This window comes from Schistocerca serialis, chromosome 6, assembly GCF_023864345.2.
Source record: "Schistocerca serialis cubense isolate TAMUIC-IGC-003099 chromosome 6, iqSchSeri2.2, whole genome shotgun sequence".
Classification (NCBI taxonomy): domain Eukaryota; kingdom Metazoa; phylum Arthropoda; class Insecta; order Orthoptera; family Acrididae; genus Schistocerca; species Schistocerca serialis.
The window spans coordinates 539,027,807-539,054,245 of NC_064643.1; the positions used below are offsets into that span (position 1 = coordinate 539,027,807).

Consider the following 26,439-nt stretch of genomic DNA (forward strand, 5'->3'; position numbering starts at 1 on the left):
AGATACACGTGTCCTGTAACGTCTTTTTCGCAGAAGAAAATGTGGCCGTAAACTTTAAACCGTGAGATTGCACAAAACACGTTAACTTTCGGTGAATTGCGAATTTGCTGCACGAATGCGTCAGGATTCTCTACCGCCCAGATTCGCACATTGTGTCTGTTCACTTCACCATTAAGAAAAAATGTTGCTTCATCACTGAAAACAAGTTTCGCACTGAACGCATCCTCTTCCATGAGCTGTTGCAACCGCCCCAAAAATTCAAAGCGTTTGACTTTGTCATCGGGTGTCAGGGCTTGTAGCAATTGTAAACGGTAAGGCTTCTGCTTTAGCCTTTTCCGTAAGATTTTCCAAACCGTCGGCTGTGGTACGTTTAGCTCCCTGCTTGCTTTATTCGTCAACTTCCGCGGGCTACGCGTGAAACTTGCCCGCACGCGTTCAACCGTTTCTTCGCTCACTGCAGGCCGACCCGTTGATTTCCCCTTACAGAGGCATCCAGAAGCTTTAAACTGCGCATACCATCGCCGAATGGAGTTAGCAGTTGGTGGATCTTTGTTGAGCTTCGTTCTGAAGTGTCGTTGCACTGTTATGACTGACTGATGTGAGTGCATATCAAGCACGACATACGCTTTCTCGGCTCCTGTCGCCATTTTGTCTCACTGCGCTCTCGAGCGCTCTGGCGGCAGAAACCTGAAGTGCGGCTTCAGCCGAACAAAACGTTATGAGTTTTTCTACGTATCTGTAGCGTGTCGTGACCATATGTCAATGAATGGAGCTACAGTGAATTTATGAAATCGCTTCAATCATTTGTAATAGCACTGTATTTGCTGAGTGTTTAACACACTATTTCATTTCAGTCTGCACGCTCTAGAGAAGTGATAGAACGTGACACTTGACAGTGATACATCCATTAGATAGGGATGAACTCTGAATATTGTTCGGGAGGGGTTGTCTAAATGCTACTAGCATTTAGCACCTCCACTTCCTTTGATCCCCCACGGTCTAGTGGAGTGATCACGTATAACTCTGTTGACAGTGATTTGTCTGTAGTGGGAGACAAAATTTTGGAATTATTCGAGAGTGACAGTCCTCGTGCCTTTTTCTGGGTCAACTTCCTCCTCCATTCGTTCGGTACTCATAATAACAGGGCAATCACAACAATAGGTTGCACAGCCCTCGTCACAAACACGCATACGATACAGGTGCATACTCACTATTTAATAAGGGTCGAAGGAAGACACGGCAGACCGCATCTTTGGTGTCTAAGCGCGGGACGAACTAGGGTGTGGAAACCCAGTTAGAAGGTAAATCGACAGCTCGAAACGCAGTAAGAGCGCACATTACGATGGCAAGTAACGTAATCTCAAATCAGTATCAATTCACAAAGCTAGAATCATCCTTGGCAGCAAATCATAATGACACAGAGAGCTCCAAGCCAAACTCCAGATCCAAAACAAAAGGTAGCAGTTGTAATGGATAATGGGCGTACTGTGGATTCAGTAACGAGATATGAAGTACCGAACCACCCACCGGGTCCGGTAATTAATTCTTGCAGTGGGCGAACGACTATCCTCGTATGTTGTATTTGTTGCGACCCCTGGAGCCACAGTGGCAGAAACAGGAACTGTGTAAAACAAACAATATCGCCACCGCTCTCCAAATCAGTCTCCTTATCGCTGGAGAGGTAGAATCTCTGAATCCACACTATGCCTTTTTCCAGGGCGTAACCTGGTATTATTGGAACGTTCACACAAATTGCTGCCGTAAATGGGACCGACTGTAGTATTTATAGAACGCTTAGTAACGCGAGGCGTTTCTGATGATGATGATAAGGTTTTGTGGGCGCACGACAGCAAGGTCTTTAGCGCCAGTACTGAAACGTAATGTGACTAATATAGAGGAATATCATAAAATTCCTAAAATAAGAACTGCGAATATAAACACGGCAAAAACGGAGAAAGCAATGGAAGTAGTTAAAAACAGACAACAGACACCTGCGGCTGGCCGATTGCGAGAAAAAAGGAGGTGGAGGGGGCGGGGGAGTTTGAGCCAGACTTACGGCCTACCCCAAATCCTCACGTACCCTGGTACTCAGCAGAATGACACTTCCTCCCCCGCTGCTGTAGAACGTACGGTTGGTCGTATATGAACTGGACCAAACCCTCCATTGGGTACACGTGCTGCATGATTATAGGGCACCAAGGGAATCGGAGCAGATGAGAAAGTGTGCTCCAGTGTCTTCAGGAACATATGGAGCTCTACTGAAAATACAATATGGCTATAGAAGAGGCGAATTCTGATGACACAGTCGGGGAAGACGACCGAGTAGCTAAGGTAGTCCTCCTGTTGAGAGCCATATGTATACATCATTGTAAAACCATGACGCCTGCCAAAAAAATGAAAATACTGAGATTAAAAAGTAAATTTGGGGGCGCAATCTTTCTTCTGCGGCAAGTTTCCCAGAAGTTGCCCGCTAACAACTGTTCCGCCTCAACAGCCATGCGGCTCACCGACGCGCAGCACACTTTGGGATAGAGGATCTTTTACAGATGTTTTTACGATCCTCACGATCCAGGTGGTCAAGCCGAGTTCTCCGCAGCACACAACGGCCGCATTGCACAGTGATCGCTGAAGCATATGTAGAGCTTGTAGTGGCAGAGGACTGGCGGCACTTACCAGTCCCAAGCTCAGGAAGCCCGGGGTCGGCAAGCCCGTTTCCAGGAAACTAATACTGAGCCCCCTAAGGGTACGAGACATTTCAGCAGCATGTTGTCATTATCAAATGGATTAGAATTACATGGATATTAATGAGAATTGTGGTTACGTTAATGTGAAGTGTGATTAGGTCTTACGGAAATCCATACACCACGGATACATTTTAGTAGTGCACTTCTTGATTAAGAACTACATCATTGCTGATCTTTTACTGTGGCGTAAGGTACTCAGACAGTGGAACTCTACAAAGAACGACTTCCTGATAGTAACTTTCCTAACTGACGTAGCCGGGAGGGGTGGCCGAGCGGTTCTGGGCGCTACAGTGTGGAATCGCGTTACCGTTACGATCGCAGGTTCGAATACTGCCTCGGGCATGGATGTGTGTGATGTTCTTAGGTTAGTTAGGTTTAAGTAGTTTTAAGTTCTAGGGGACTAATGACCTCAGATGTTAAGTGCCATAGTGCTCAGAGAAATTTGAACCATTTATCTGACGGATGTTTCCTTGTTTTGCCGTGAAGCTTCAGAAAACCGGATGTTTCAACCCAAAGCAAAGCAGTTGTCACACAAATCGCATAGGCGATGTCGTGGACGTTATTATTCTCGCTTCTGTTGCAAGTCGATACGTGAGCACGCGACAGCTGTAACAGAAGACTGGCATTCCTAAAATTTCTCTTCGTTGGTTTAGATTATACTCAAACAAGCCTTCAAGAAAACAATTTGGCTCCTTCTAGTTAGCTGCACGACCAGCGAGGCAGATTACCGAGCGAAGGGGCCCAGGTTCGACTCTCGGCCGGGTCGGAGATTTTCCCCGCTAGGGGACTGGGATTTGTTGTCCCTACGCTCGTATCATCATAATTGACATTTCTCTACTGAGATGACTAAATGGGTATGTCCTGAAAGCCAGTAAACTGAAAAAAATGACGGTTGACGATGATGTGTTGCTCACACTGAAACAGGGGAAACAGCGAAGTTTACGAAAGTTTATTGACTAAGGAAAGAAACGTCTGCTTCGACAATAACAACAAAAATCACAGTTACAGATTGTAATGTTTTCGTAAGTTGAGGTTCAGCAGCTGTAAACTATTTTATAAAATGCATTTCAACCATTATCTGTTTATTTGTCCGCTTAGCCACCTACCACTTCCTGTTCTTAACCATCATCCGGGATGTAGGGTACAACAGATTATGGGACGCTTTTAACTAATTTGTTGTATCCTACTTCCCAAATGATGGTTAATAACCGAAACCGGTAGATGACCAATGGGACAAATATATAGCTGATGGTTAAAATGCGTTTTATAAAACATAATTACAGTGTCTCACAGGTATTAAGTCTGGATAGTATGGTGAATCCAGAGTCTGACAAAGTAACAATTAGGATCTTCATAGATAAATACACTTAAATGGAAAATATTCTAAGTGCAATGAAGTTATCCTGAGTAACACCACCATAGGAACAGAAAAGTTTAGCCTGGGTACAGTCTGATTTCACCAAAGGAAACAACGATGACTGCTGAATACAGCGGCGTTGGTCTCTACGACGGGCTTCGAATGCGTTCTAAGGCGACAAGGTGAGGCGAGGAGATACTCTCGAAGCTGACCTGTGCAATTTTATTTATTTTTTCCTTTGTTGTGTTTTCAGTTCCCCATCCGGGGCGGGCTGGCAGCAGCATGGACGCTGCTCTTCAGCCCAGAGACATTACATGTAGAGAGGAAGTCATTTATAACAATATAAAGAAGAAAACATGGCGGAACATAGAAAAAAGGCTGAACATAAGAGAAGGAAGCATATAAAAAGCGGTGACTGTAAAGCGGAGGTAAAAATCTAGAAGAGTATTATACACAAAAAAAAACACACTGTAAGGTTTAAAAGGCACCAGGCAAAGCACGGCCGGAGCATAAAAAGTCGTAGAACGATTAAAAGAGCCACGCGATGGACGGCGAAGCACGGAACAGACATGGACAGCAAACTATATACAGGTCGAGCACACAATTAAAACCACATCACTTGATAACACTGTATAACGGCACCGAACACAACACTAACGCAGCACACGTGAGATGAATAAAAGCCTGTGAGGAGCTGCCGTGGGTGGGGTGGGGGGGATAAGGGAGAAGGGGAAATGGAGGCGACAAGGAGGGGACCTGTGCAACTCTGGGGACGTCCTTCACAGCGGCTCGCGGCGGAAAACTCGCGGCACTATTTTCTGGTCAAGTGAGTGGCTGACACGAATAGGTCCCTTGGAAGTGGCGGCCTCTGTTAGCTATGGTACTGCCGCCTGGTGTCCGTCCGTCTGTTACTGCGGCAGTGCACTGGACTCACATTCGGGAGGACGACGGTTCAATCCCGCGTCCGGCCATCCTGATAAAGGTTTTCCGTTATTTCCCTAAATCGCTTCAGGCAAATGCCGGGATGGTTCCCTTGAAGGGGCACGGCCGACTTCCTTCCCCATCCTTCCCTAATCTGATGAGACCGATGACCTCGCAGTTTGGTCTCTTCCCACGAAATCAACCAAACTCAACTGCGACAGTGCGAGTTTGCGATGCTGAGTCGTGCAGGGGCTACGTAGGCTGCACGCCTGACCGAGGTGCCCGAATGGTTGCCGGTCACTTTTACGAAGATCTCCCGTATAGCAGACGGAACTAGTGGGCATTTACCTTGATTTTCTATTTGTTTGCTGTCAGCTCCAGCAAGGACGACTTACGCTCCCCAGGATATATGCATTGTGTGCTAGTATAGGACAGTCAAAGTCAATTTTTTTTTTTTTTTTTTTTTTTTTTTTTTTGGAACTGACGTCTTGTTTATGTGAACAGTCCTTGAGAAGAGGAAGTGGATTACACGATTAAATATTCAAACTGCTATTTAAGAAAGACATACAACTGTTCATACAATAGTAACGAACAATGTTACAAAAAAAAAAAGGCAATCACACTGATTAATGTCCCTCTGGTAAAAAAAAAAGAAAAAATGTATATTTGGTTTTTGTTCTTCTGGACGAAAAGTTACATGGGACACGTTCTGTGACGAATTCGCAAAAGACCTGCGGTGGAGCTGCTCAGTCACACACGGTGTTTCCTCGCTGAATGCGCTGGTAGCAAGGTGGACAGCGGCCACGGCCGGTTAAGTAAGGCGGCAGTCAGTGAAACGATCAGCTGGGAAACGCAAGGCGTGCGGCGCTGTCCTGTGGACGACAGGAGAGCGGGCCGTGCGTCTTTTGGTGTCTGGACAGCGTGGTGGGCCCGCGGGCGCCGATAGGGCCGATCAATAAGCGGGCGTCTCGTCTCGGCGCGCCGCGGCCAGCAAACTCCCGCAAGATCGCCTGCTTACCGAGCAGCGCGGCTGCACTCAGACCGCGCCAGCCCCTGATTTACGAGCCGGCTTCGGCGCCGCGGGCCGGATTCGCGGAAGGCAACCTATTCCACCTGCCGCCGCGCCAGGCGACAAATCGTAGCCACCCGCCGCGTCGCTGCGGCGCCACCCAGACACATTTCCCCATCTTCAAGATTAGAGCTTTATTCATATGTCTGTGGCTGACAAGGAAAGCCTCTGACATATGCGGCACTGATTTTGATCAAGTTTATGTGCTGAAAGTAAACAGGGAGGTGCTTCAGCTTTTTGTTCAAAAAATGTTCAAATGTGTGTGAAATCTTCTGGGACTTAACTGCTAAGGTCATCAGTCCCTAAGCTTACACACTACTTAACCTAAATTATCCTAAGGACAAACACACACACACATGCCCGAGGGAGGACTCGAACCTCCGCCGGGACCAGCCGCACAATCCATGACTGCAGCGCCCTAGACCGCACGGCTAATCCCAGGCGGCAGCTTTTTGTTAGGCGCTCCCTAGTTTCTGAAACAAATTGAAGTCAAACTTTATGAAGGAAAATTGTATTATCAATGCTATACATCAAAAGATTTTCCAAAAACAAACTTCTTCCATTAATGTAATATGGGATCCTAAGGCAATAACGCCCGAGTTATTAAGGTTTTTGTCTTTCCATTCTTTAGCTAGGGTACCCGTCCATCGGTCGGCAGTCGAGCGGCCAATGCCTTATACTACCAGAGCCGTGTTCGATTTTCGGTGATGGCTTTTCTTTTTCATTCCATATTTTTACGGTGTATCTGATACTATTCTGATAATGGAAATACCTTTCATTTCCCCTTCTCTTAAGTAAAACATCGGGAGGAGAGATTAATAATCAAACAGGTATTTATAGGGTGTCGCATTTACCTTGACCACCCTAAATAACTGTTTGTCCAGATGCAAATTACAAAATATTTCAAGCAAACGTTCTTTAACCATCAGGGGGACATCAATCAGGTTGATTGCCTTCGTTGTAGCTTCGTTTTTTACAAAGATATGAACAGCGATTAGACCTTTTTAAATGGCACTCTATATTTTTTATTCCGTAATTCATTTCGTCTCATAAAGACCTATTCAAAAATGTATCACAGTGTACCATTCACTGAAACACAATGTTATTAACTACATAACACAACACTGACGTAGACGCTCCCAGCGCATAGTGCAGGTACTCGGGGTAGTGGAACACATGCACGTCCTGACGTTGATAGAGGACAAATGTAAACGTAAGTAGAATGCACACCCGTCATTCCGTCAACCACCGTCAGTTGAAGAGTTCTGTGAGTAGAATGTACACCGACGAAGAGAACGTAGAAATGCTACTCATCTATGGGGAATGTACATTAGCAGAACAGTAATTGCGATACAGGTTTCTTCAGTACGGGTACATTTACTACAGTAGGTTAGTTCTTGTCAGTACTGTTGTGTAGAGTAGGCATACAGTACAGGTTGTCCTTCCTACAAACTGCATCGACATAAAGTTTCTTTCATTGTTGTTGTTGTTGTTGATGTTGTAGGTAGGCGAAATGCTGCGCAGGCAGCGGAACTGTACAGAGAGCGATATCCTGACAAGCACCCACCTTCCCGACGGATGTTTTCTCGTCTTGTTGCGACGCTTCAGGAAACGCGAAATTTCAACCCACGACAACGCAATAGTCGTAGCACTCGCACAGACGAAGCTACTGTTCTCGCTTGCGTAGCAATGAATTCACATGTGAGCATACGACGGACTGGACACGAGATTAGAATTCCTAAAACCAATGTACATCGTATTCTTACACGTCACCGGTTCCATCCTTGCCATGTACACCTACATTAAGAATTGCATGGGAATGATTTCCAGAATCGTGTACAGTTCTACAGTTCTGTCAGTGGGCACAGCAGCAAATCCTCACAAACCCGAACTTCTTTTCCTATGTTCTATTTACTGATAAATATTCCTTCTCAAACAAAGGCCAGGTAAATACAAGGAACATGCATTATTGGTCCAGCGACAGTCAACGATGGCTTAGACAGGTGGAATATCAACGTCAATGGAGAGTTAACGTCTGGTGTGGGATGCTTGGTACTACAATTATTGGTCCTAATTTCATCAATCGTAATCTAAACGGCACAGCGTATGCCAACTTTCTCAGACGAATTCTTCCTCCTGTTCTGGATGAAGTGCCGCTAAGAAACAGAATGCTTATGTGGCATCAACACGATGGATGTCCAGCACATAATGTCTTGCGAGCACGCCGTGTTCTGAACCAAAGGTATCCTGCCAGATGGATTGGTCGAGGAGGAACGATTACTTGGCCTGCTAGGTCTCTTGATTTAAACTCTCTGGACATTTTTCTTTGGGGATTCATTAAAGACGTTGTCTATAGTGATTCCAACAACTCCAGAGGATATGCAGGTACGTATCATGCTTGCTTGTAATTCTCTTCAGCAGGCAACACTGGAAGCAGCAAATAATTCTGTCATTCAACGAGTGCACCAGTGTATCGGTGTCCAGGGTCACCACTTTGAGCACCTTTGAATGTTCTGCTCCTGGGAAATGATACAGGAGAGTCAAAGACAATTTTGTGCTATATTTTTACTTGGTTTTCATTTGTTTTCTGACAACTCCAGCAAGTGGACGAGTTTGTGATCCTGGGCTGAAAGTCAATATTGTGTTATGTAATTATTAACGTTGTGTTTTAGTGAATGGTACATTGTGATACATTTCTGAATAGGTCTTTATGAGAGGAAATTAATTACCGAATAAAAAATATAGAGTGGCATTTAAAAAAGTCATACTGTTGTTCATATCTTTGTAAAAAACAAAACTACAACGAAGGCAGTCATGCTGATTGATGTCCCCCTGACGGCTAAAGAACATTTGCTTGAAACATTTTGTAATTTGCATTTGGACAAACAGTTATTTAGGTTGGTCAAGATAAATGGGACACCTTGTATAATGAATCGACAATTATTTTCATCTTGATCCACGACGCTCTACAGGAGAGCTTTCGTAGATGATGATGATGCTCACACGACCTGCACCATGAAAGTGATACCACCGAAATGTACTTCTCTTTGTCAACCGTGAGACGATTACTTTTTCCGAAAGGTAAAGAATTTCAGTACACGACCTCAGAGTCATGCGACATCACAGCAGAGCAGATGATAACAGGATAGAGCGGATAGTGTCAACCTTGATGCGTTGGCCCATAACCATCTTTCCAGCTTTGCTTTGATACTAACCAAAATGATATCTGACACAGCTGACTTTAGCAACATGAATCAGTTATACTTTACACTTATAATACGAGAGGGGATCAACATAGCGAAATTTAGTTCATGTGTTTTGCCTATTTCTATGATAAGTATCAGCCCACAGACTGCGAGAAAGATTGCGAATAGGCAATAAGTTAGAATTACGCAATTATATGCTCTATGTGTATTTTTCTACTATATATCAAGGTGAAAATAACTGAATACATTATATGTACTAATTTGAATCATAATCACACGTCCCGAAGTTTCACTTTAAAAAAAGACAAACAAAGGTATTATGACTATCAGAATATTATGAGATACACTGACAAAAATATCGAATGAAAAAAAGCCACCCCCAAGGATCGAACACGGACCAGCACTTTGGTGGTGTAATGCCTTGACAGCAGCGCCGACCTCACTTTGCAACGCATCTAGAATGACAGGTCACCAAGCTACAGCATGAAAACACCAAAGCGTTAATAACTATAACACTATTAACTTTGGAGCCCGGATTACATTTACAAAAATGTTTGTTTTTAAAAATCTTTCGATATATAGCACTGAAAATGTTATTTCCGTCATCAACTTTGCCTAGATTTTTTTTTTAACTGGAGAGTGTCTAGCAGAAAGCCGAAACACATGTCTTTATTTTCAGTACAGAACGTCCTTGCAAAACTTTATCAAAAAAGGTGACCCACGTGTCAGATCCCTTTGTGAATTTAACGTTGTTAGCTGAACTCCGCGAAGAATATTCCGTCATTTTGTATTCCTTACGGTTAGTGGTTGTGCTCGTTCCTCCCGTCCCCCATGAAATGTTCCTTATTGGAAAGTTGGATGAAAACTGAGGCCTTAGCCTTTCGTAGACGACTTAGTCACGCAGAAGAGCTCGGAAGCGTGTTGGGAAACGGAAACGGCCGTGTCTTTTCCATGGAAATTATCCCGGCATTTACTTCAAGAGACTTAGAAACGATACAGAAAACCTAGATGTGGTTGGCCTGTAGAGGATTGCAACATAGCTCAGTACCCTCTCCACTGCGTCAGCTTGTAAAGTAGTTCTGATTCAGAAGGTAACCTGAAACTTGCTTCCTTTACAAACTTTCATCCATTGATGCGATCAGAGACTATATTGTAGGTAAAGTTAGTTCACTCTTAATGAATATTAGTGTCCCAGAAGCGAAAAATGACAGCCATATGTTGTGTTAGTTTTTAGCAGGCACTCGTACATTTGCATGAGCTTCGTAAACTACTGCCTCCGAATATTTGATTGTGTTCTCAGTCTTTGTTGATGTACACTCCTGGAAATGGAAAAAAGAACACATTGACACCGGTGTGTCAGACCCACCATACTTGCTCCGGACACTGCGAGAGGGCTGTACAAGCAATGATCACACGCACGGCACAGCGGACACACCAGGAACCGCGGTGTTGGCCGTCGAATGGCGCTAGCTGCGCAGCATTTGTGCACCGCCGCCGTCAGTGTCAGCCAGTTTGCCGTGGCATACGGAGCTCCATCGCAGTCTTTAACACTGGTAGCATGCCGCGACAGCGTGGACGTGAACCGTATGTGCAGTTGACGGACTTTGAGCGAGGGCGTATAGTGGGCATGCGGGAGGCCGGGTGGACGTACCGCCGAATTGCTCAACACGTGGGGCGTGAGATCTCCACAGTACATCGATGTTGTCGCCAGTGGTCGACGGAAGGTGCACGTGCGCGTCGACCTGGGACCGGACCGCAGCGACGCACGGATGCACGCCAAGACCGTAGGATCCTACGCAGTGCCGTAGGGGACCGCACCGCCACTTCCCAGCAAATTAGGGACACTGTTGCTCCTGGGGTATCGGCGAGGACCATTCGCAACCGTCTCCATGAAGCTGTGCTACGGTCCCGCACACCGTTAGGCCGTCTCCCGCTCACGCCCCAACATCGTGCAGCCCGCCTCCAGTGGTGTCGCGACAGGCGTGAATGGAGGGACGAATGGAGACGTGTCGTCTTCAGCGATGAGAGTTGCTTCTGCCTTGGTGCCAATGATGGTCGTATGCGTGTTTGGCGCCGTGCAGGTGAGCGCCACAATCAGGACTGCATACGACCGAGGCACACATGGCCAACACCCGGCATCATGGTGTGGGGAGCGATCTCCTACACTGGCCGTACACCACTGGTGATCGTCGAGGGGACACTGAATAGTGCACGGTACATCCAAACCGTCATCGAACCCATCGTTCTATCATTCCTAGACCGGCAAGGGAACTTGCTGTTCCAACAGGACAATGCACGTCCGCATGTATCCCGTGCCACCCAACGTGCTCTAGAAGGTGTAAGTCAACTACCCTGGCCAGCAAGATCTCCGGATCTGTCCCCCATTGAGCATGTTTGGGACTGGATGAAGCGTCGTCTCACGCGGTCTGCACGTCCAGCACGAACGCTGGTCCAACTGAGGCGCCAGGTGGAAATGGCATGGTAAGCCGTTCCACAGGACTACATCCAGCATCTCTACGATCGTCTCCATGGGAGAATGGCAGCCTGCATTGCTGCGAAAGGTGGATATACAGTGTACTAGTGCCGACATTGTGCATGCTCTGTTGCCTGTGTCTATGTGCCTGTGGTTCTGTCAGTGTGATCATGTGATGTATCTGACCCCAGGAATGAGTCAATAAAGTTTCCCCTTCCTGGGACAATGAATTCACGGTGTTCTTATTTCAATTTCCAGGACTGTATTACATGCCATAAATCAACATAGTCGACTTTCCCGCTCCACTGACGCAAGCTAGAAGCCTCTGCCGCTAGATGCTCTGAATTGTAGCTTGTAACGCAGCTGTGTATAATGTAACTCTATCGGTGCTTGAGAGGCACCCAGAAAACTGAAAGCACCAATTCGAAGAGTTTGTCCGCACATGTCGCGCGGCTCCCCCCGTCGGAGGTTGGAGTCCTCCCTCGGACGTGTGTGTGTGTGTGTGTGTGTGTGTGTGTGTGTGTGTGTGTGTGTGTGTGTGTGTGTGTGTGTGTGTGTGTGTGTTTTGGCCTTACCGTATATTAGTTGAAGTTAGATTAAGTAGTGCGTAAGCCTAGGGAACGATGACCACAGCAGTTTGGTCCCATAGTCCTTACCACAAATTTCCAATTCGCACGCACGTGAAGCACCCTCTCCTTCAGCCAGACCACGCGTGAGGGTTGTGACACATGCAATAATTCTACGCCATGCGTTCACTGTCATCGATCATCCTCCGTACATTCCCTATTTGTATCTCTTCAACTTTCATCTGTTTCCGACACGTAAGGACCACCGTCGAGGATTTCACTTTGATAGTGATGAAGCGCTGCAAGCAGAGGGGAGGGTGTGGCTTTGAAAACAAACTCAAACACTCTATAGTGACAGATTCAACAAACTGGTCTCTCGTTGGGACAAACCTGTTGGTCGCCAGGGTAACTATATTGAGAAATAAATATGTAGGCACGAAGAATGTGGAGTGGAATGTTAATAACGTTTGCTTTTTATTAAAAAGTTATCACATGAAAAATTCGGAGGCATTACGTCTCAGCATGTCCTCGTATATTTAACAAGCTGAGACGTATTTCACTGACACCGCATTACATCAACCTCTATGAGATTTTTGAATCATACTACATATTGTTAAAAGGCTCTAAAAGGTGTTCAAAATTGTTTGGGCCAAATTACAGTTATTGAACTCTAGAATGAAGGCTTAACAACACAAAGGTAAGTAGAAAAATTCAGTCTCTAAATAATGGTGAGTTTCGATCAAACCGGAAATTGTTGGATTTCAGTTGCACCGTTAAAGGTCTGAAATGCTCGGTACCTCCAGTGAGAGTATTTACTGCTTTTCGTACATTGTCGTGTGAATTTTTAGTACCCTCTCGGACAGCCGTGGCGTTTTAAAGCGGCGCTTCCGGGATGAAGAGGTGCGCCGGATCGGTTGCGTCCGGCGAATTTATGACGAGGGTTGACGTGTCGACCTCCCTGGATGTGACTTTTAGGCGGTTTCCCGCATCCAACTAGGTAAATACTGGGCTGATACTCAAATCCCGGCTCGGCTACATGGTTCATAAACATTAAGGAAACTCGTTCACTTTCACAAGACTGACACTAATAGCGGACAGAAAAGGGTACACAGATATCGCCTGGGGGAGGGACGATGTGACGACAGGAAAGGGATCCGACCACCCCTTCCGTTAACCATACGAACTCCGTAAATAACCCTGCGACTCTGCGTTAGTGCGGGACAAAGGCAGAAGAAGAAGGCAGTAGAGCCGGCCGAAGTGGCCGTGCGGTTAAAGGCGCTGCATTCTGGAACCGCAAGACCGCTACGGTCGCAGGTTCGAATCCTGCCTCGGGCATGGATGTTTGTGATGTCCTTAGGTTAGTTAGGTTTAACTAGTTCTAAGTTCTAGGGGACTAATGACCTCAGCAGTTGAGTCCCATAGTGCTCAGAGCCATTTGAAGCTAAGAAGGCAGTAGAATGCTCAGGGTCGTTACACGCCACTTGCATGTAGCTTCCAAGTTCCCATTCTCACTACACGACACTGATTTTGATCAACTTTTTGGGAAAACTGCAGAATCTCCTGTCACTATACTCAACATCGGATGTCCTTTTTGGCTTTCTTTTCCTGGATACTAGGTTCTCCCACTACTACCGAATTCTGTCAGATTGGAGCATTTATCACGTCCTATGGTACTATAATACAAGTAGAGCATTAAATATCACTGGTTTCGTTTAACGTATTCGACATTTATGCTGCATATGTGAAGTAAATAAGGCGCAATTCAAAAAGTTCAAATGTGGGTGAATTCCTAAGGGACCAAACTGCTGAGGTCATCGGTCCCTAGACTTACACACTACTTAAACTATCTTATGCTAATAACAACACACACAACCATTCCCAATGGAGGACCCGAACCGCAGGCGGGAAGGGTCGCGCAATCCATGACATGCCGCCTCATACCGCGCGGCCACTCCGCGCGTCAAGGAGCAGTCAACAGAAAACAAGACATGGAAACCTTATTAACAAGTGCTGTTACAACACTACATATGGGCGAGTTCACATGTTGCCAAAGTTATTTCGACTATGGTGCAGAAGTTTGTCTGGGAAGACCTTACACAATCTACATTGCGTCACAATCTCCCCCCATGTAGTTTCCATATTTTTGAAGCCCTGAAGATAGACATTTGTGGACGTCGATTTGCTTCAGACGAAGAGGTCCATGCCAGGGTACAACCATGTTTTCGCAAGCAACAGCAAGACATTGACCGTCTTGTCTCAGAATGGGACAAATCTTTTGGAGTGTCGCAAGAACCGTCAGGCGCTGACGCCACACTACAAGACACCGCCGTCAGGTTGGTTGGTAGGCTCAGTTCCTGCGAGAACACAACGTTCCGGCTCCGCGATTCGCAGCCCAGAGGGTCTTCAGGTACACCGGACTAAAGCACAGAGGGCCTGTAAATTAACAAGAGAGGTCGCGCCTTCCACGAACCTTTTGCTGCGTCCGTCAATGTCGCGTGCTGGAAGAGTACCTCCGCCTTGCGGGTATTTAGGACCTTGCCCACACCGATCACGGCAGTTACGACGCATCCAGCCAAGAAAAGTCTGCTCTGGATCCATCGCTGCCAAGCGACCCCGGTAACGTGTTCGCGAGCCTATTGGTATTCTGTCGGACTCATCTGGCGAGACTGTAGAAACTGTGAACTCGTGTTACTCTATTCCAATGTGCTCCGCTCAAGAAGAGTGAGGACTTCCACATTTGGTAGTCCAACTAGTCGAGAACTAACTCTGATTGTAGAAGCTTTCATTGGTTATTTTCTCAGCCAAGAGTTGAATTCCAAGTACTTGCATTAGGCGTAAAATAATTTTCGGGTTAGGAACTAGTTAACAAGATTGTTACTTGTTTTTGATGGTCGACGAAGACCGTTTGTGTTGAACTCACTGTTTTCTTATGTATAGAGGTTGAACTACACGCTCGTGTGTTTCATGCGGCAATCTTAAGCGTCCCTAATACTTCAACTTTTAACAGTTATGGCAATTCCTTTTGAAATAATGAACTCTACCTACTTTCTTCCATCTGTCTAGTTTTCATTTGACTGCCCCTTATAATTGGTAAGAATTCATGTCAGAGTAATCTTGACAGGATGATAATACACCGTCATGGGTAACATGTTCCGCATATCCGTCATCCTGTTTCACTCATCAAGTCCAAACATACGATGACGAATAGCCGATACAATTCTTCATAAATCGTGCATCGTAACCCATTCACAGTAATGGGTCTCAGTTTGTAATATATTTATGCAAGGTGAAAGCCTCAAAGAGAGGAAAGGCTTCTGTGATGGTACGATGTAGTTGTACTGAACTCACTCCCCGCCCCTTTTGGTATATCCGAGCTCCATTAAAATAGTTCGACATATTCCCAATCGATAGCTTCAGAAGGAATAATCTTTGTTCGTTGTAACCTAAGTTATTACGTAGTAAAAATTTCTTCTGATTTAATATAACTGATACTTCCAGCCACAGCATAAAATAGTTCCATATCATCTGTTCCTTTTCACATCTGCCTTTTTACTTGTATTTATGAAATATCTTCGTCTGACTGAAGTTTTCAAAAAATGGTTAAAATGGCTCTGATCACTATGGGACTTAACATCTGAGGTCATCAATCCCCTAGACTTAGAACTACTTAAAACTAACTAATCTAAGGGCATCACATACATTCATGTCGGAGGCAAGATTCGAACCTGCGACTGTAGAAGCAGCGCGGTTCCGGACTGGAGCGCCTATTGCCGCTCGGCCACAGATTGAAGGTAGAAGGTCGAAATGCCTCGATACACGTATTCGTTTGGTTCAAACAAAAATTTTATAAATGATATTAATAATTAGTACATTTCTACAAATACATGAACGACATCCGAGACACGTCATCCTGGAATGATTAAAATGCCGTCTTTTATTAAACAGCAACCACATTCTGTGTAATTTTGACGTTTTATAGTGTTTTTGGTTCAAATGGTTCTGAGCACTATGGGACTCAACTGCTGAGGTCATTAGTCCCCTAGAACTTAGAACTAGTTAAACCTAACTAACCTAAGGACATCACAAACATCCATGCCCGAGGCAGGATTCGAACCTGCGACCGTAGCGGTCTTGCGGTTCCAGACTGCAGCGCCTTTAACCGCACGGCCACTTCGGCCGGCTATAGTGTTTTTCGTTTTTCTATGTTTTGCCTTTTTACCCACATGTCAACCCGGCTCAACCAATATATCGTTAAAAACCACTAATATGTGAGGGTACCTCGATTCTGTTTTCATCAGATGACTCATACGGAGAAACGCTCTCTAGCGTAATGGAAAATTCTTTAAAAATTCTGTTGTTCGTTAGAAACACCGCAGTTCTACAGCAGAATGTTTTACGACGCAAGTTTAACGCCACAAGCCACCATACTAAAGGAAATGGTTTCAGCTGGAGTTGGACAGTTACGGGCAGCTGTAGAGAGTGCTGGGATAGTTAGGCCAGAAATTCTGATAATCTGATTTTTTTAAGTACTATTGTGGCAACACCCAGGGTAGAAATAGACCAAGATGAATCTGTTCTTGTACTTAGCACCGATAAATAAAAATTACGCAAAGCCTTTGACTGATATTTATAAAGCTGAGATCACCTCAAATATAAAATGGATCCGGGAACCTGTAACGTTAGACAAACCAACAGAAGAGAAGTATACCCACAGATTTGAGAACCTGCTTATGAGGAATCGCTTTTTATACGCTGTGGAATATGGAAAATGAGGTAGTTCTCGATGATATACAGCAAAAGTTAATCAGTACTCTTGGAGAATGAGAAGGAAGTCTTTCGCGACGGCACTGTTGTATAAAACATTCTCGGACTTCTTGCCGTGTCAGTTCAGGATAAAACCTCGAGGCTTCGATGATTACCTCCATCGTCTTCACCAGGGGCAACTGGCTGTCTAAACTGCTGCTGTGGTGGCCTTACACACTCCATACACGGATTTTGATTGGTAGGTAATTGCGAAATTTTGTCGTAGACGGTGTCAACGCTCCTGCAGAAGCGTAAGCGTGGCGGCGCACATCTATGCCTCTTCTCTGCCTCGAGAGCTCGCTTCAATGTACGACTAAGATTACGTCCGCTGCTACGGTTGAAGCTCTTCTCACACATTCTTATTTCCACAGCCTCCCTGATTACACAAACCCTGTACATAGGAACCTGAGACGAAACTATTGTTTCGTTAAACAATATGTGTTTGTAATGCTTTTCTCAGCAACTGCAGATTTCTCCGGTTCTCCATTTTCAATATGTCACTGAAGTTCCTCACAGCGATCGGAAACTGTGCGGATGGACTGGCTGATGTAATTGTTTCCGCATTCACAAGAGATGTTACAAACCACAGGGATCCTACAGCTGAGACTATCCGTAACAGCGGTAGCGTCTCCTTTATATTCTTAGGTGGTCATAAAGTAGATCTTACTCCGCGCCCTCCCAGGACTCTGTCTGTTTTGCTGGATGTAGCGCCACATAAAAGAAGAAACACGATAGGTGACTTATCACCTCAATGTTCAACACTTTCACGTTTCCTTTTCGTGGAAAACGCTGATTTCATATCATGTGAACCATAGCCGCTCTTTCGGAACACGTACTTCAGGTGATTGATTTCGAAATGCAATTTTTCCTTGTCAGGAACAGTTTTTGCTCTAGGTGGCAAAGGAATTAAAACTAACCTCTTCTGGACTGGATGATAAACACTCTGAGTGCTAAGATATAAACCATTGTGTGTCAGCTTGCGGTACAGTGAGTGGCCGAGAGGTCGGTGCAGTGAAACCTGTGTCCAGGCCCCAGTAACGTAGCAAGACGTAGTATTCACAAATGAGCGGGAGAAAACGTTCACCTCAACTAAACATTAACGCCTTTGGCACACAAAAACAAACTTGTCACAGCTCAGAACCTGCCAGTTACTGCAATGACGACATGGTGTACTAGTCTAGAGCTGTGGCTGATATAAAACGAACAACCCACTCTAGGTGCTTCAGTCCGGAACCGCGCTGCTGCTACGGTCGCAGGTTCGAATCCTGCCTCGGGCATGGATGTGTGTGATGCCTTAAGGTTAGTTAGATCCAAGTAGTTCTAAGTCTAGGGGCCTAATGACCTCAGATGTTAAGTCCCATGGTGCTTAGAGCCATTTGAACTATTTAAATATATATTCGATGTAAACAAATTTTTCTTTTTAAGATATGCATTTATTGCTATTGCCAATCGAAATTTTATATTCTCTCTACTTCTATCATCATCAGTTACTTTGCTAGCCAAACAAATCTGCTACTTTCAGTGTCTCGTTTCCTAATCTAATTACCTCAGCATCATCTGCATTAATACCACAACAATTTATTTTCCCGGAGGTTTTATTCCTTTGCCAAATATACCCTTAGTTTCCGTCACAGGTTGTCAAATGTAAAGCTTGAATATTGAGGATAGGCTACTAACCTGCCTCGCTCTATTCTCAACCACTACCTCCCTTTCATGTCCTTCAACTCTTGTAACTGCAGTCTGACATCTGGACAAGTGGTTAAGTAACCCTTCGCTCCCTGTATCTTGTCACTGCTACTATCAGTATTTCAAATACAGTATCCCAGTCAACATTGTCTACACCTTTCTATAACTCTACATAAGTTATTAACTTAGATTCGCTTTTTGTTTTGTCACTTTGCTGACCTAAGTTGCAAGATCAGTGTTGTCTCGCATGTTTCTACATGTCTCTGAAATCCAAACTGGTCTCCACAAGATCGGTTTCTATCAATGTTTCCGTTTTTCTATGGATAATTAGTGCAGAGTTTTGCGACAACGATTTATTAAACTGATGGTTCGTGCTGTGTGCGTGATAATGTGCTTCGTGACAGTATCACCAGAGTGTGCTACCAAGCGGGCGCCGTCCACGCTATGCACCTCATAGTTCCCAGCAGTCGCCACACAGGTGGCACTCTAAAATGGGAACCTACAAGGATTAACTGGAAAGTAAGCCCCAATTCGCTTTAGCTAATCGAATGTTGAACAAACAATAAAAGTGCATGCTTATCGACTACCACCATGCCTTGCTCGTCAAACGACGCCATTTGCATTGATATTGTCGCAGTGCGATGTTTACAGTGTCAGTTCAAAATGTTTAAAACGACTGATCAGCCCGCCGACTATGAAATACGGTCAGTGATTGGGTCTTTGACAGCAAGGAACATCACAGCAGCGGAAATTAATCATCTTCGTCTACCTAAACGTTCATAAATAATATTAGACAAACAAAATAAATAAGATCATCGACAGATAAGACATGTGGTGGCCCCATTGCGATGAATGAAAGCAAATTACGTAAGTGGGTGAGAACTTTCAAGAATGGGAGGGAAATAGCGTATGATGAACTGCCATGGGGCAGTGATGTCAAAAGATTTGGTCAAACTCATGGACGAGATTCACGGAGACCAGCGATTCAGAATCTTAAATTCAGCACTGTAATTTACGAATTTTGGCAGATCGACTTTACACAACACTGTCTCTGAAAAGTTGCAAATTCGCTAATTGTGTGCATGTTGGGTTCCCAAGCTGCTTACTGAGAAACAAAAGATGAAAAGAATGGCTTGTGCTTTTGATTGTTTTGACCAATACCATATGGAATGTGATCAGTTTTAAAAGAACACTGTCACAGCGACGAGACGTGGGTTTCTCTGATGATCAGGCATACACGACATCACGAGACAAAGTCAAGGCCAAGCAGACAATCTCAATATGCAATGTTAGGGCAACCGTGTTTTGGGACGACATTGGATCTTGTTATTCGCGTTTATGCAGCAAGAAAAAACTATAATGCAGCCACTTACTGTGCTACTCTGACTAAACTTCGACGTGCAATATAAAATACGCGACATGGCCTTCTGACGTCTGACGTTCGTTTGCTGCATGACAATTCCAGGTCCCATTCTGCCATCCACACTCAAAAGTCGAATCATATATTTTCGATGGAAACAGACCGTCCGCCGTCTATGCAGTCCAGACATGGGATCGAGCGATTTTCGCTTGTTCCGGTATTTAAAGGAGTTTCTCGACGGAAAGCGATTCACAACAGATGACGAGGTGAAAGAAGCAGTTAAACTGGTTATCCTCACAGCTAGCAGAAGTCTATGACTTGGGGATACAAAAGCTTGTAGAATGTTATGACATATGTTTGAACAAATGTGGAAAACTTTTAGAAAAATAGAGAAACATGTAAGGAGTGAAATAAAGTTTCTTGAAAAAAATTGTCTAATGGTTTCTGTTTTACAAGAAATCGGATCTTACCTTCCCGATAACTCTCGAATTTATGCTTCCGCCACGACTCCTTCAAACAGTCAGCTCCATGTACCTATAACAAATCGGCAGCCACAGAGGGTGCTGATACCTAGAACTACTTTCCTCTTCCACAAAATAGAGTGCAGATGGATATACACTCCTGGAAATGGAAAAAAGAACACATTGACACCAGTGTGTCAGACCCACCATACTTGCTCCGGACACTGCGAGAGGGCTGTACAAGCAATGATCACACGCACGGCACAGCGGACACACCAGGAACCGCGGTGTTGGCCGTCGAATGGCGCTAGTTGCGCAGCATTTGTGCACCGCCGCCGTCAGTGTCAGCCAGTTTGCCGTGGCATACGGAGCTCCATCGCAGTCTTTAACACTGGTAGCATGCCGCGACAGCGTGGACGTGAACCGTATGTGCAGTTGACGGACTTTGAGCGAGGGCGTATAGTGGACATGCGGGAGGCCGGGTGGACGTACCGCCGAATTGCTCAACACGTGGGGCGTGAGGTCTCCACCGTACATCGATGTTGTCGCCAGTGGTCGGCGGAAGGTGCACGTGCCCGTCAACCTGGGACCGGACCGCAGCGACGCACGGATGCACGCCAAGACCGTAGGATCCTACGCAGTGCCGTAGGGGACCGCACCGCCACTTCCCAGCAAATTAGGGACACTGTTGCTCCTGGGGTATCGGCGAGGACCATTCGCAACCGTCTCCATGAAGCTGGGCTACGGTCCCGCACACCGTTAGGCCGTCTTCCGCTCACGCCCCAACATCGTGCAGCCCGCCTCCAGTGGTTTCGCGACAGGCGTGAATGGAGGGGCGAATGGAGACGTGTCGTCTTCAGCGATGAGAGTCGCTTCTGCCTTGGTGCCAATGATGGTCGTATGCGTGTTTGGCGCCGTGCAGGTGAGCGCCACAATCAGGACTGCATACGACCGAGGCACACAGGGCCAACACCCGGCATCATGGTGTGGGGAGCGATCTCCTACACTGGCCGTACACCACTGGTGATCGTCGAGGGGACACTGAATAGTGCACGGTACATCCAAACCGTCATCGAACCCATCGTTCTACCATTCCTTGACCGGCAAGGGAACTTGCTGTTCCAACAGGACAATGCACGTCCGCATGTATCCCGTGCCACCCAACGTGCTCTAGAAGGTGTAAGTCAACTACCCTGGCCAGAAAGATCTCCGGATCTGTCCCCCATTGAGCATGTTTGGGACTGGATGAAGCGTCGTCTCTCGCGGTCTGCACGTCCAGCACGAACGCTGGTCCAACTGAGGCGCCAGGTGGAAATGGCATGGCAAGCCGTTCCACAGGACTACATCCATCATCTCTACGATCGTCTCCATGGGAGAATAGCAGCCTGCATTGCTGCGAAAGGTGGATATACACTGTACTAGTACCGACATTGTGCATGCTCTGTTGCCTGTGTCTATGTGCCTGTGGTTCGGTCAGTGTGATCATGTGATGTATCTGACCCCAGGAATGTGTCAATAAAGTTTCCCCTTCCTGGGACAATGAATTCACGGTGTTCTTATTTCAATTTCCAGGAGTGTAGTTCCACCAGATTCCGGTAAATGAAGACGCACTGCACACAGCCAGTTGGGTTTGGTGCTCATCAGTTGCAGATCGCCATTCGCAGTTGCCAGCAGTTCCAGTTCATCGCCAGTAACAGTTCCAGTCTACGGTTACCGCAGAGCATCAGTCGCTACCATTATAACCATTCGCTATTAAATGATTACCTTGCAGTAAACTCTGAGTACCTAATTGACATTCAGATTAGAGCCATATTTACTAACCGTAAAATACAGCGGTCCACACTGAACGTCATTAGATTAAGTAGTTCTCTTCCAATGGACTGGGTTAGATTATCTTATAGCACTTTGATTACACAGCCACGCATCGTAATCTCTAAAAGCTGAATATTCTGCAGTAGAAACGTGGTAGTATACTCCCTGACAGCCGATTCATCTTTCATTAAACGACGTGATTTAACTCAGGGTGTAATGAACTCCCCCTCGAGTAATGCTCATTACACCGTGTCCTTGAAACACAAAAGGGAGATAAAATTTTTATACCTGGTATTCACAGTCATGTAGGACTTTATAAGAGACATATTTACGCCAGTGACTGTAACAATTTCTTTTTTTCACGATTGCAATTTCGGCCTTAGGCCATTATCAAGTGAAGATAACGACGTATAAATGTGTCAGTTCATTTTAGGTTGACATGGCCTAATAGCCATAACATCTTCACTTGATAATGGCCTAAGGCCGAAATCGCAGTCGTGAAATAAAGGAAGTGTTACAGTCACTAGCGCAAATATGTCTTTAACATATGGGAGAGATGCTTGCGACAGTAATAGCGTCTTGATCGGTATATTATTTATTTTAATTTAGTACTGTATTCTTACAGCAAGTCTACTCCTGGTATACTGGACTGGCTTGGACTGAAATTTCTGCAGGGAGAGAGCAATTGTCCTCTCGCTAGACCACCTCAAGCGGTAAAGACGGAGAGGTATTGTCGGAAGAGGCTTAGCTGACCAGAGGATGCCGCCGGACTCCTTGACGTGCCCGCACGGTTCCTCTCTCGCCTTTCTTAAAGTATCCGAGGTTGCCTATTCACAGAGGCTGCCTCTTGCAGCGGAGAGTGGCATCGCTGAGGTGTCGGCATGATACGGTATTCAGGCCACTTGAGTATGCTAGTGTACGGCACAGCACGAGTCCTGAGTGCTCCACTTAGGAGCTCAGTCTGCAGTTTCTCCGAGCACCCTATGCCCAGCCGCAGAACACAGAATCAAGTACAGGGGCCTCTCCCGTGGCGAAGGACCGGAGGGCGTGTTCTCCTACCCTCCAGCCCTTGGGTACCTAACGGCGGTCAGCACAGCACCAGTCTGGCTGCGGTTTTTTGTCCCTGCTTGTTTACCAACTGCCTCATCTCGCCTTTCTATCGAAATTGCTTTGCATCTGTTAAGTTTCAGGTCATTTACATAAATGAACGAATAAATTCAATAATGCATGTAACGTTATGAACAAAATAGGATATGTTGCATTGTTTTCTGAAACCAGGCAGCACCGACTGAAAACGATCTGGATAAGTGCGAGTAGGGCACAGGCATCGAGGGTTCTGTATAAACTTAGTTGTGCACATAGATATTTTATTCATACAGGGAATCGAGATTGTAACGATTTTTGCCTGTTATCGATATCGATACTGGCAAGATATCAAAATATCATAAAATAGTCGTATTGATTGCAATGACATTAACGCTTAAACTTTTTTACGCCGCCAGGGGACCGGACTATGCCACATAAATTTTAACGTGACATGTCTACCTGTTCCTAAGAAAAAGATGTCGTATTAGACAGACAAACAGGCAGTCGGATAACATGACAAAGAAGTTTTCTTCGTGTGAAATGCTAGCAATTTCTGGATTTTCCCTTTATTTTAAACGTGCAATCTCTTTTATTATCAAATTTCATTATTGTAGGTCAAGGGGCCTCCCCCCATGAACCATGGACCTTGCCGTTGGTGGGGGGGCTTGCGTGCCTCAACGATACAGATAGCCGTATCGTAGGTGCAACCACAACGGAGGGGTATCTGTTGAGAGGCCAGACAAACGTGTGGTTCCTGAAGAGGGGCAGCAGCCTTTTCAGTAGTTGCAGGGGCAACAGTCTGGATGATTGACTGATCTGGCCTTGTAACACTAACCAAAATGGCCTTGCTGTGCTGCTACTGCGAACGGCTGATAGCAAGGGGAAACTACAGCCATAATTTTTCCCGAGGGCATGCAGCTTTACTCTATGGTTAAATGATGAAGGCGTCCTCTTGGGTAAAATACTCCGGAGGTAAAATAGTCCCCCATTCGGATCTCCGGGCGGGGACTACTCAGGAGGACGACGTTATCAGGAGAAAGAAAACTGGTATTCTACGGATCGGAGCGTGGAATGTCAGATCCCTTAATCGCGCAGGTAGGTTAGAAAATTTAAAAATGGAAATGGATAGGTTAAAGTTAGACATAGTGGGAATTAGGGAAGTTCGGTGGCAGGAGGAACAAGACTTTTGGTCGGTGAATACAGAGTTATAAATACAAAATCAAATAGGGGTAATGCCGGAGTAGGTTTAATAATGAATAAAAAAAATAGGAGTGCGGGTAAGCTACTACAAACAGCATAGTGAACGTATTATAGTGGCCAAGATAGACACGAAGCCCATGCCTACTGCAGTAGTACGAGTTTATATGCCAACTAGCTCTGCAGATGACGAAGAAATTGAAGACATGTGTGATGAGATAAAATAAATTATTCAGGTAGTTAGGTGAATATGGATGAATATGGATTGGTGGTAAGAAATGAAAGAGGAAGCCGTCTGGTAGAATTTTGCGCAGAGCATAACTTAATCATAGCTAACACTTGGTTCAAGAATCATAAAAGAAGGTTGTATACATGGAAGAATCCTGGAGATACTAAAAGCTATCAGATAGATTACATAATGGTAAGACAGAGATTTAGGAACCAGGTTTTAAATTGTAAGACATTTCCAGGGGCAGATGTGGATTCTGACCACAATCTATTGGTTATGAACAGTAGATTAAAACTGAAGAAATTGCCAAAAGGTGGGAATTTAAGGAGATGGGACTTGGATAAACTGACTAAACTAGAGGTTGTACAGAGTTTCAGGGACAGCATAAGTGAACAATTGACAGGAATGGGGGAAAGAAATACAGTAGAAGAAGAATGGGTAGCTCTGAGGGATGAAGTAGTGAAGGCAGCAGAGGATCAAGTAGGTAAAAAGACGAGGTCTAATAGAAATCCTTGGGTAACAGAAGAAATATTGAATTTAATTGATGGAAGGAGAAAATATAAAAATGCAGTAAATGAAGCAGGCAAAAAGGAATACAAACGTCTCTAAAATGAGGTCGACAGGAAGTGCAAAATGGCTAAGCTAGAGGACAAATGTAAGGATGTAGAGGCTTATCTCACGAGGGGTAAGATAGATACAGCCTACAGGAAAATTAAAGAGACCTTTGGAGAAAAGAGAACCACTTGTATGAATATCAAGAGCTCAGATGGAATCCCAGTTCTAAGCAAAGAGGGGAAAGCTGAAAAGTGGAAGGAGTATGTAGAGGGTCTATACAAGGGCGATGTACTTGCGGACAATACTATGGAAACGGAAGAGGATGTAGATGAAGATGAAATGGGAGATACGATACTGCGTGAAGAGTTTGACAGAGCACTGAAAGACCTGAGTCGAAACAAGGCCCCGGGAGTAGACAACATTCCATTAGAACTACTGACGGCCTTGGGAGAGCCAGTCCTGACAAAACTCTACCATCTGGTGAGCAAGATGTACGAGACAGGCGAAATACCATCAGACTTCAAGAAGAATATAATATTTCCAATCCCAAAGAAAGCAGGTGTTGACAGATGTGAAAATTACCGGACTATCAGTTTAATAAAACACAGCTGCAAAATACTAACGCGAATTAATTACAGACGAATGGAGAAACTGTTAGAAGGCGACCTCGGGGAAGATCAGTTTGGATTCCGTAGAAATGTTGGAACACGTGAGGCAATACTGACCTTACGACTTATCTTAGAAGAAAGATTAAGGAAAGGCAAACCTACGTTTCTAGCATTTGTAGACTTACAGAAAGCTTTTGACAATATTGACTGGAATACTCTCTTTCAAATTCTGAAGGTGGCAGGGGTAAAATACAGGGAGCTAAAGGCTATTTACAATTTGTACAGAAACCAGATGGCAGTTATAAG

At 45.2% G+C, this 26,439-nt stretch overlaps 1 protein-coding gene across 1 annotated transcript in view; it reads right to left on the reverse strand.

Annotated features, from left to right (window-relative positions):
* LOC126484447 (uncharacterized) overlaps window positions 1–26,439 on the reverse strand; it is a 729,699-nt gene that overhangs the window by 585,466 nt on the left and 117,794 nt on the right. The window lies entirely within an intron of this gene.